Source organism: Stegostoma tigrinum, chromosome 25, assembly GCF_030684315.1.
Source record: "Stegostoma tigrinum isolate sSteTig4 chromosome 25, sSteTig4.hap1, whole genome shotgun sequence".
Lineage (NCBI taxonomy): Eukaryota > Metazoa > Chordata > Chondrichthyes > Orectolobiformes > Stegostomatidae > Stegostoma > Stegostoma tigrinum.
The window spans coordinates 40,061,894-40,074,361 of NC_081378.1; the positions used below are offsets into that span (position 1 = coordinate 40,061,894).

General features: G+C 40.4%; 1 protein-coding gene across 1 annotated transcript in view; it reads left to right on the plus strand.

Annotated features, from left to right (window-relative positions):
- The window catches only part of LOC125463239 (potassium voltage-gated channel subfamily A member 5-like), a 250,377-nt gene that overhangs the window by 4,786 nt on the left and 233,123 nt on the right, over positions 1-12,468 (plus strand). The window lies entirely within an intron of this gene.

Genomic DNA, 12,468 nt, shown 5'->3' on the forward strand with positions numbered 1-12,468 from the left:
CACAATGGTTAGCACTGCTACCTCACATCACCAAGGACCTGGGTTTGCTTCCACGCTCAGCGTCTTGTGTGGAGTTTGCACTTTCTCCCCATGCCTGCATACGTTTTCTCCAGGAGCTCCAGTTTCCTCCCACCAATTATGTTGATTAGCCATGCTAAATTGCCCATTGTGTCCAGGGATGTGTAGGTTAGGTGTATTAGCCATAGGAAATGCAGGGAGAGTAGGGATGTGGGTCTGGGCAAAATACTCTTCAGAGAGGTGGTGTGGACTTGATGGGCTGAATGGCCTGCTTCCGCACTGTAGATGTTCTATGACATCCAATGATTCTTAATGTCACACCCAGTGGAAGATATTGTTATGCATCTTATTTATATATCATAAAAAGGAAAGCTTCATATTTATTCTATAAAGTTTAAGGTTTTCAAATTTGATGAATAATCTACTCCTCATTTTTGAGTTCTATATGTATAATCAAAGGTGAAAAAGGCCCATTTTAATTGAAGTACATTACCTCATTACTTTTTAGCAACTACATATTGTTATTGGCTTATATCTGCTTTTCATATTCTATCATTTCACTATTATCCTCCCTTAAAACAATGCAGTCCAACTAATTGTAGAATATTGCACCACAAAGGAAGCAACTCCACAGCCCTTTGAAAGTTCAATCTAATTTTTCACATTCCCCAGCAAAATATTTCTTTTCAAGCTTATACCCAGTTTCCCTTTTGTACTATTAAATTGACTTTCACCACCCTTTTAGGCAGTCCATTCTAGACTTTAATAACAAAAACAGAAATTGCTGGAAAAGCTCAGCACGTCATGCAGCATCTGTGGACAGAAATCAGAGTTAACCTTTCACATTGAGTGATCCTTCCTCAGAATTCAGACTATAATGAACTGCTGTGGAAAAAGGATTCCTCATTTACTTCTGATTCTTTTGATGATGATCTTAAACCATGATTACTAAACCCCTATATTCCATTAAAACTCTTTGAACACCACTGTAAATTTCTCCAAGATGCAAGTTCACAGTCCTGAATTGTTCATCTTGTTTTCTTCCACAGATGCTGCCTAACTTGCAAGTATTTCCAATTTTTTTTTTCGTTTTTATTGCATTTCACAAAGTACATCTCTTGGATATTCTAATTTTGATCACAGGCAAGGAAGAGAATGGTAAGGTGATAATGGCACGAGACTAGTTGGCCAGAAACTCTGGTTAATGTTGTGAGATATGTGTTCAAATCCTACCATAGTGGCTGTTAGCATTTAAATTGAATAAATTAATAATTCTGGAATTAATAATTAGGAACAAGATATATTATGATGAAGAATTGTAATATACTTTTATTATTTGCTAACTGGAGTTCTAAAATAAAAGTAATTTTTTTTCAGTTCTGCAAAAGTAATTTTTTTTTGCTAAAGGTAAGAAATCTTTCCAGTTTAGCAATGGTTCAAAGCAGAATCTTTGAGTACTTTGTGACTCAAATGATTTGTCTAGAGTTACTAAATTGAGCTTTTATGACCCAGAGAAATAGTTAGGCCATGTTTGGTTCAAAAGGAAATATCCACACAAGCAGATGTGCTGTTTCGCAGTCAGAACATAGTTAAATTAACTCTAGAAAGTTCTGAGTTGTTTTTGGAAATCAGTAAAAAAATACTTGAGAGTTAGCCAGTGTCTCAGTTTCTTGGGGAAAGGAAGAGAGTTTCAGATCTAATGAATGTACAGAAATTTGCTGAAAGGGTATGTTTGTGACCTTGTCAGTTGAGTGCAAAATTAATGAGGTAAGATAAGAGTGATACTTACTGGGGTTGAGTATCTGTAAAGGATATGGTTGTGAAGAAGAGCTTGAATCTTCTTGCTGTTTCTGTTAAGATCTTGTAAATAGCTTTTACTCTCTTTCTCTCCTTGTGTGTAACAACTTTGATGTTATTTTGTTAAGATACATGGCTGATCTTATTGTAACTGCTAATCTGCATTCCCTCCTAGACTTGATAACCTTTTACTCCCTTTCTAAACAAGAATCTATTTAACTCTGTCTTAAGGGTATTGAAGGATGCCACTTCCAACATCTTTTCAGCAAGAGTTCCAAAGATTTATGACTGTAAAAGAGAAAGAATTTTCTCTCTCTCTATCTTAAGTAGATGACTCCTGATTTATAAACAATGACCCCTTAGTTTTAAATTCTCCAAGAGGAAGCAACTTTCCACATGTACCCTGTCAAAACCTCCGAGGAATTTATATGTTTCAAATGAATCTTACTGTCCGAAATGCCACCAAATACAATCATGACCTGCCAATCTTTTCTCATAAGGCAGCTGTCACTCCCTCCCAATTCCATGTATTATTCGAGCATCTGTCTCTGAACTGCTCCCAATGCACTTCATCTTTCCTTAAATAAGGTGACCAATACTGTAATCTAGACTCACAAGTGCTCCCTATAACTGATTCGTAACCTGCTGTTCTGTTAGGTTTCTGTGTTACTTGCTGTATGTGCATATTAACCTCTTGCAGTTCATGCACAAAGACACAGATCCCTCTGCTTCTCAGAGCCTGAAATCTCTCACTATTTAGATATGATGCTTGTTTTTTTTAACTCTTCCTGATAAAATGGACAGTTTCACATTTTCCCACAGTATGCACAACCTACCACATTTTTGCCCACTCACTTGAACTGTTTATATCTTTTGTAGCCTCTGTATGTCTTTTTTTACAATATACTTACTTGATTAAGTACAAGGTTCTGATGGGTTTTGACAGATACAGATATACAGGTGTTTACAGTTATGGGAGAATCCAGAATTTGGGCCACTCTTAATAAATCATGTATTGCCTATTTAAAACTAAAGAGGCAACCGTCTTTTTATCACAGAGTCATGAATCTTTGGAATTTGCGATGTTATCAGCAACCATACCTTCCATTTCTTTATCTCAGTATGTAAATTATAAACAGTTGAGGCCCTAGTACCATTACCTGTGGAACATCACACATTACATCTTGCCAACCTGAAAAATATGTACATCTACCTACTCTCTGCTTTCTGTTAGACAGCCAGCCTTTTATCAATTATGTGCAACATGAGCTTTAATTTATCAGAACAACCTTTCTTGTCGCACTCCTTCAAATGCCTTTCGGATATCAATAGTACATCAATCGGTTTCCCTTTATCCACGGCATGTGTTACCTTTTCAATGGACTCCAATGGAGTGGCCAAACAAAATTTTCCTTCCACGATGTTGTGTCATCTCTGCCTGATTGCCTTAAACTTATCCAAGTACCCTGCTATAACTTCCTTAGTGACGGCTTCTAATATTTTTCCTAAGACAGGTGTTAAACTAGCCGCCCAGTAGTTCAACCAAGTGGTTCACTCTTTTCCTGTAGATTATGCAATTTCCCATTGTTTTTTGTCTGGCCAACATGTGATTCTAGATGAATAGCAAAGCAGTTGACTCTTATCTGCCTTCAATAATGACTTAGCAAGCTACTCAGCTGAAGGGCATTAGAGACTTGCAACAAATGCTGTCCTTATGAATGATACAGACCTGCCATGAAAATGGAAGAAAGAACTAGAGTAATGCCAAGCCATGGAATCACCTTGCACTCTCTTAAACCCTATATCCACTCTGAGATTTGTCAGGTCTTAACTCACACTAATTGTTTGCAAAGCTGAGTGCTCCTGGATTTTCCAGCTGCTACATAGTAGCCCTATTCTCCATTCATTCATGACAATTTTATTCATGCTTTTGGAATTGCCTCTCTTAATTCCATGTGCTGTCCATCAAATAGGTTCAGTAAAAGTATTTATAGATTTCTCTGAGTTTCCATCCAACCTTGTCTACATGATAAAATGCCTGTAATTATGAAAAAAAGTCTTTGGCCATAAAATTAAGCACCACTATTTCAATACAATTATATGTTAACATTTCATGAGATCTTTATATTTCTAGACATGTGCAATTGCATGGAGCAAAGAGGTCTGACTTTCCTATCTTTTTCCCCCTATAAGTTGTTGATCTCCAGGCAGAAGCAGTGGGAAAAAGGTCAGGGGACCCAATTTACTTGGGATAGATACTGGGAAGGTTGATGACGGTGGTGGCAGTGGGTTAGGCATTGGGAAGTCTTGTGATGTGTGGAATATTCATGTTCCAAGCCAGTAAGTCCATATAAGGGGAGAGAGACTTAGTTCTCCTCCAGGTAGACCACATGGCACCCATGCAGAAATAAAGTGGTAGCAGTCCATGCAGCTGGATCATCTCAGATAAAAGGATCCAAAGGAACAGGCAAGAGAATTTCAAGACTGAGATGATCATTAACACATCATTAACATTAAAACAAATACATTTTCTGTCTTTAAAAGGCAGATATTTAAAAGATATTTTTGTCTTGTCCTCTTGTGTGGCTATATTGAAAGCCCAAAGGTAATAGCCAGTTAGAGATTATCTGAGTCGTGAGATATGACTGAAGCATTTGCAACAATCTTGAGCTAAAAGTGCTGAGTGATTGGTCTATCTTGGCTTCTCTGGAGTTGCCCAGCATCACAGATGACAGTCTTCAGACCATTCCATTCACTCCACAAGATGTCAGAAAGTGGCTAAAGGCACTAGACTTTGCAAAGGCTATGGATGCTGATACTATTTCAGCACTGAGGACATATGTTCCAGGGCCTATCGTGGCCCCTGCTAAGCTGTTCCACTTTGGCTACAGCGCTGGCATTAATTCAACAATGTGGAAGATTGGCTCAATATGTCCTACAGACAAAAAGCAGAACAAATCTACCCCCACCAATTACTGCCATCAGCAAACTCACAATCATCTGTAAAGCAAAATAAGGGTCATCAAGCATCACTAATGGTCCATTTGGATTTAATCAGGGCCATCCAATCCCTGACCGTATTACAGTCTTGGTTCACACGAGCTACAAAGGTCAGGTGAGAGTGACTGTTCTTGATATCAATGCTGCATTTGACAAAGTGTGGCATCAGGAGTCTTAGCAAAATGAGGGTCATTGGGAATCGGAAGGAAGGCATTCCACTGGATGGAGTCATACCTAGTGTAAAGGAAGACAGTTGAGATTGTTGGATAATAAAATGTGAGGCTGGATGAACACAGCAGGCCCAGCAGCATCCCAGGAGCACAATTGAGATTGTTGGAGACAGGAAGACAGTTGAGATTGTTGGAGGTTGGTCAGCGTGTTGCCAGCACTTCTCTGATGATGCTCACTGATGATTGCACAATGCTCAGCAGCATTTGTGGCTTCTCAGATACTGAAACAGTTTGCATCCATGTGCATCAAGAGCTGGACAATACCCAGGCCTGCCCTGATGAGTTCACATAACAATTGCTCCATACAAGTGTCAGGCAATGACCATCTACAACAAGAGAGAATCTAACCACTGCCCCTTGATAACCCATAGTATTATCGTTTCTCAATTTTTCACTATCAACATCCAGTGACTAGAAACTAGCTATACAGATACTCTGGCTATGAGAACAGGTCAACAGTGTTCCAGGTAGTGAGGAACTCAACTCCTGTAGCCCCAAAGTCTGTTCACTATCTACAAGGCACAAGTCTGGATTGTGATACAAAATTCCCTGCTAGCCTGAATGAAGGCAGTGCCAATCATTTCAAGAAGCTTGACACCATCCAGGATAAAGCAGTTAACTCAAACAATACCACATCCATATTCATTGACTCCCTCCGCCAACAAAGCAAAGTAGAAGCAAAATGTAACATCTACAAGATGCACTAGACTCCTTAGACATTGCCTTCATAACCCCAAAACAACTACTATCTGGAAGGACAAAGATGGACGAATACATGGGAAGAACACAACACACATGTTTCACTTTAAGCCACCCACCATCCTGATTTGGAAATCCATTGCTGTTTCTTCTTGTCACCGGGCCAAAATTTAGGTATGCCCTCTGGAACAGCTTTGTGGGTGTGACCACACCAAATGGATTGCAGCTATTTAAAAGACAACTCACCAGTGCTTTCCAAAGGCAATTTGGTATGATCCCAGTTAGGAAACTATTATTCCATGCTTGAATTAAAAAAAACACTTGGTTTGCAATGTCATCTCCCGAGAAAGGCACTGCTTTCGCATCCAGTCATAAGTTATCTTGCTTTTGGCTGAACAAATGTTTATCATTAAAGATACTTTTTAATCTACCTCTGAGGTGTGTATGCTTCTTTGAAATTGAAATAAAAGCTAATGGAGCCAATTTTCCAGTTTCCTCAGAGATCTTCCGATCTCAGAGGCTACTGGCTGTTCCTGCCAGCCCTACACCCGTTACTTCTTGGCACAGGTTCATGCCAGAAGGTGATTGTACACCGGGAGTGCATTGGATACATATAAATGTCCTCAACCCTGCAGATATGAAGAGGCTCAGGAAAGGACAAGTGGAGTGGAGAGAGGGGGAGGTGGATACAATTTGGATAAAGGACAAGATAAGTGAAGAGGACACAGACAGGTCAAAGAGACGGGGATGGAGCCAGTAAAGGTGAGTGTAGGTGGGGAGTGAGGGAGGAGATAGGGCAGCCCAGGACTGACAGGTTAAGGGTGTGGGATGAGGTTAGTAGGCAGGAGATGGGGGTGAGGCTTGAGTTGGGAGGAAGGACAGGTTAGGGAGGTGGGCACGAGTGGGCATGCGGTAGCGGGAGGGGAGATTTTGAAGCTTGTGCAGTCTGCATTGATGCCATTGGGCTGCAGGGTTACCAGCGGAATACGAGTTGCTGTTCCTGCAACCTTTGGGTGGCATCAGGCGGCCCAGGATGGACATGTCGTCTGATGAATAGGAGAGGGAGTTGAAATGGTTCGCGACTGGGAGGTGCAGTTGTTTCGTGCGAACTGAGCGTAGGTGTTCTGCAAAGCAGTCCCCGAGCCTCCGCTTGGTTTCCCCGATGTAGAGGACTTCACATCCTCATCTCACCTCCCCCTATTGCTAAATAGTATTTTTCTATCTCAGGATAGATATTTTTTATGATGGAATTGGACAAATTACAGACCACCTTGACAGCCTAATACCCAAGAACATCACATCCTACAGTGGATTAAAACATTCAACAAACTTTCCACTAAGTATCCACATCTCTCTTGAGATGTTGAAATAATCGATTTTCCGCATCCCTTAGAATCTCAGTCCTGTCCATAAAGAGTTAAATCTTTAACTATCTTTCAGTTTGAGTTAGAGGCCCGTATTCATTTATTAAAATATGTTGGCTGTAAAATTCTGCCGGATTGTGCTGAGTCTCTCACTGTTACTTTGTGAGGAGATGGCAAAAATCCCAGAGGATTGAAATTTTAGAATCATTGATGCTTGTTTTATCCATGCCCTTTCTGATCTTTTTGAGATTATCCATGAATCTTGTCCTGCAGTGTAAACATTTCCAGCTACAACTTCCTCTCATAACTCAATCTAATCCCAACTATCACTTGAGTTTCCCTTGGTGCATCCTCTCCGATTACTGGATATTGTCTAGTATTACAGGGACTACAATTGTGTATGACATTCCAACTGGGGCCACACCAGCACTCTGTGAAAAGACAGAATCCAGCATCTGTTCAGATGTCTGCTGAATTCTTCTGGCTATAGATCCTAAAATCGTATTTGGCCTCTTTATTATTCATACAAGCAGTGTTTTGGACTGAGGCATTACAATGGTCAGGTCAGAGATGCCACCTGGTGAATCTTTGTTGCATTTTTCCGTGTGAAAACTAAAAGAAATCTTTTGGTGAAATACGCTTGTTTAGTTCCTGAAGCACAATAGCACTTGAGTAAGTGAACTTGCTTTCATAATGGAAACTATCAGCATAGCAAATGCATTTCCAAGGGTTTACCGTTGCAATGTGTGTATACAAATGTCATGATTTCAAATTTAATGAAGACTTTTCTCAGTGTAATCTGAGGCTTGTTTGTTTCATATTAAAACTACACGGTACTCGGGAAGGTGCTCCCTATAGGGAGTAACATTCCTGAGGTCAATTAAAGGCCAATTGTCATTTCTGCTGGAAGTTTCTCTTGATTGGCAGCTGCAAGGCTCCTCCCCTTGGGGACAGTGGGAGCACTGAGGGTGTTGGCAGTCCAGATCAAATAATTCAAAGATCAGAGAAGCTAGCCCTGTGTAATTTTCTATTAACAATAACGCAGTTTTACCAAGTATTTTGTAGTTGATTCTTGGAGTGTGACAGACCTTGTGGACATTCTTCCATTTATAAAAGTGAATGTTTCTATTTTGAGCTCAATCTGTATTACTTATGTAAGCTTCCATCCATTCATTAACACTGTTGACAGCCTTATAATCCTAGGCTTTATTCAACGGAAATTTCTCTGGGTGTTACATTTATGCCAAGGGCAAAGCCATGGTGGGTACACATGGAGGAATTCCTAGCCATATATGTGCAATGTGCAATGACAATCATTTACAAATGTACTTCTATCGGTTATTGCTATGTTGTATTATGTGGAAATACATGGGACAATGTATGTTGAAGTGTCTCAATGATAGAAAGAAATACAATAGCAAAAGGTCAAAGGCACATGCCAGCAGACAACAAATCCTTCAGGTTCTGTATGAAGGAAAGTTCCCTCGAGGGCTGTATTAAAATCATTACCATGACTTTTCTCTTTATGATGGTGTTGAGTCTATCATGTATTTCCATATTTTTTTTCCAATTTCATTTTGGATTTCTTCCCTTGTGGTTTTATGTTAAACCTCTTTAATTTTCACACCACTGGATACCATGCTGAAAGAAATAGTTCAGGAATAGTGGAGCTGCTGTCTTTGTGCTTGCAAGGCAATTTGGTTAGAATATTGATACAGATTAATGAACCAAGTGATCCCAGCAGTTCACACATCTCTGACAAACTACTTATATAAGGAAGTTGGAAGAATGTTCTTCTTAATCTGTGGCTGAATTATTTCAAATTGACAGGCATGCTAAAGCCTTCATTGTACAAAACTGTTGAAGGCCATACTCCAACACGTGAAAGTGCTGGCTATATTTCCGATACCATATCTATATTTGTGTAGAGAAGTTGTCTATGTTATTTGAACAGCATGTTTAGGAGCAAACAGCAATGCAAATAGGCATCATGTCCAGAGAACTCAGACAAAATATCGGCTTGAGATTCAATGGTTTTAAGGCTTAGAGCCTCACTTCCACAAAGTGGTTGAGCTGTGGTTTCCAGTTGGATGTTGGATGTTGTTTACTGATTAGGCCTTCAGTGAAGTCCCTGGGAGAGGTGAAAAGGAATTGGGGCAATCCAATTGTCATGAGGTTTTATTTTATTCATTGCCTTATTACAGTTAATTTATCTTAATGCTTTGATCACTGAACAATTGCAACAATGCAGAAAGCTGACATAACACTTCAATGGCCAATTTTCCCTGTTTAACTTCAGTAATATGAAAAATACATTTTTTTTTGTTCTGTTGTTGTTATTTTCTCTTCTTTCAAGTCTGACCTCAGAGTTTACATTCGAACTTCACATTCTTCTTAGAGAGTCTAAACTGCCTCCGCCCCCAATGAAAGTACAAACTGAATTTTTTGTGTTCTCTTTTCCAATCTTGGAACACAACTTTAATTGTTTAACTTTAAGCTTTAATTTAAAGTGGCGTGAGTTCAGAAAAAAAACCTCACAAAATAGAACAATACGGGCTCTGGCTACAATGTAAATTTCAGATTCAGAGACACAATTGAATTAATTGTATACAGAACTAAATATAAAATAACACACTTATCAAACAATAATGACTTACAAGCTTCCTGTAGTACTAAGAATGGTTAGTGTTCCTACCTATATATGTACATCCTACTGATATGACCAAATGAGGAAGGGTGAATCGGCTACCTCTTCTATTTAACACTGTTTCTTAGCCAAAACAAAGATTTTAAATTCTTTTTGCGCACAGTTATTGTCACACTCTAATAAAAATATACTTCACTCATCAACCACAATCAACCAAGAAGCGAATTATAAGGTTTTGACGTAACTCCACAGAAGCCAGTGTCCTATCAGCAAGTCACCCTTTATTTACATGTGGAGCATCCTTGACACTGATCCAGCTCCCTCAGAGCCAGCTGTCAGAGTGAACAGAACCTCTGGCACTCCTGTTTTTATCTGTCAGTCAGGGCTGCCTGCTTGGTGCTATTAACCTGGTACACTTAGGGAACTCATATTCAATGAGGTCAACCAGGCTGTCCTTGTTACAATCACTGCGGTTTTCTTGAGTGAAAGAGAAAGCAATTTTATTTCTTACTATCCCTGTGAAAAAAGATCAACAACAAGCATGGACAGAGCACTTTTATCAAATTTTAAATGGGGTGAATATCTCTTACAAGGAGAAGGATCAAGATTATGCAGTTTAAAAAGTCCTTAGAGTCCTTGAAGTGTTAGTTTTTAACCTCAGGCCTAGGCTTTTAATTGATTACTTGTATCATTAGCAGTGGTGAAATTTGTAGATCTTTGAATTTTCAGTGAATGTGTGTTTCTCCAATTTGCTTTTAAACTCCAGCAAGTACAGATCCAGAGTCCTCAACTGTTCCTCATATGAAAAGCCCTTCAACTCTAGCATCATAGTTGTAAACCTTCTCTGGACCCTCTTAAAGGCCATCGCATAACAGACATGGTCCACAGCTGGTGAAGGAAGCAACACCCAAGGCCTCTGATTGCTGAAGAGCCAGGCTCCTGCTAAGCCCCATGAAAATGATGTGCCTTTGTATTTGGCTGTAAATGACACATTAAACTTGCAGAGACAGGCTGGAGAACATCAGGCAGTGTTGCTGTTGTCCTTACTCGACTAGAGCAAAAGAAGGAAGAGTCTATCTGAGATAATAGGACCTGCAGATGCTGGAGAATCTGAGATAACAAGGTGTAGAGCTGGATAGACACAGCAGGCCAAGCAGCATCAGAGGAGCAGGAAAGCTTTCTGAAGAAGTGTTTAGGCCCGAAACATCAGCTTTCCTGCTCCTATGATGCTGCTTGGCCTGCTGTGTTCATCCAGCTCTACACCTTGTTATCGAAGAGTCTATCTGAGTTCTGTCCAATGTTGTAACTTCAGAATGTGGTATTTGGCCAGCCTCCGAGAAAGGGTGGCAGCTGTTGTTGAGCTGCCTCACATTTTCTCAGGCCTGCCTCTATCACTACAGCCTTGGGTGCAAACATCAATGGCAAGGCAAGGGGGGAGCGAGGCGCCATAACCTCACTTTAGTATTCCTTCATCTGAAGGATACAGGGACATACCAACAGGCATTTTGTCAGGGGGTGGGGAGGGCGGTGAAGGAGGCAGTTTGGTGATGTAGGGGGAGGTGAGGGGGGAGCTGGTAGGGGGAAGTGCAAGCCAGAAATGCCAGATACATCATCTCAGGCGCTCCAGCAAAGCTGTATGTCTATACTCCCCATTGCCATTGACTGCATTGCCTACAGCAGGTCATGGCTGAGGGAGGTGCATCTGCATTTGTGCAGAAGATTCCAGTGGGCCAGAATTCTCTCAGTCCTGAGCCACAGAGGTGCTTGCCAACATCATCACAGTTATCATTTGACTAGCTCTACCCACCTCAGGGGATGTTGGTGCAGAACCTAAATTAAATGGCAGGCAAACAAAAATGATGGTTTGAGGGCACATGGGTATAATGGGTGCTCATTAAATGAATTACTTTGCATTTTTGTGAATATATATTCAACTGTAACATTGTAATATTTGCTGATGTGTCATTATGCCACTAGATACTGACGTGTTTGTCTCAACAGAAAACAGTATTGTGGCTACCGTCATCAGAAGGAGATGCTGGTCTTCCATTGGGACACCTTTGATTGTCTCACATCATCAGTTATCGTACTAAAATTGTTCTCTTGACCCAGTAGAGCATAAAACTAGTATTTGGCAATTACATCAATACTGCCCAGGCGGATTTCAACAATACTGACTGTGTTCAATGAGATCAGGGTGAAGAGGCTAGGCCTGGGGTGCACAGTGTAGCAACTGTAGAGACGATTATGTGGGTAATGGAAAAATATGGCCCAGTCCTGCAGGGTATAGAAAAGAACAATCTTCCACCTGTCTGGTCCTCAGCAGCTAAACTGAGTCTGCACCTCATCATGTGATATACTTGCTGCCCCCACTTTAAGTGTCAGATCAACAGGAACCGATTGGTCTTGTGCAGTGAAGAAAATCCATCTATTAATCTAAGTAGAAGAGGATCTTTTATTAAATCAAAAGAAGTTTGTTGCATGTTAACAACTTGTTATAGGTTGTATTGTTACAGAGACGACAAGAGAGGTCTTGTGGAGTGGTGGTGTCCCTACCTCTGGCCCAGAAGGTCTTGGTTCAAGTCCTACCTGCTCCAGAGTTGTGTACTAGCATGTCTGAACAGGTTGATTAAAAATACCTACATAGACAGTGAGGATGTTACAGGACCTGGGTCTTACTCCTCTGAGATGTTCTACCCACAATTCCACACAA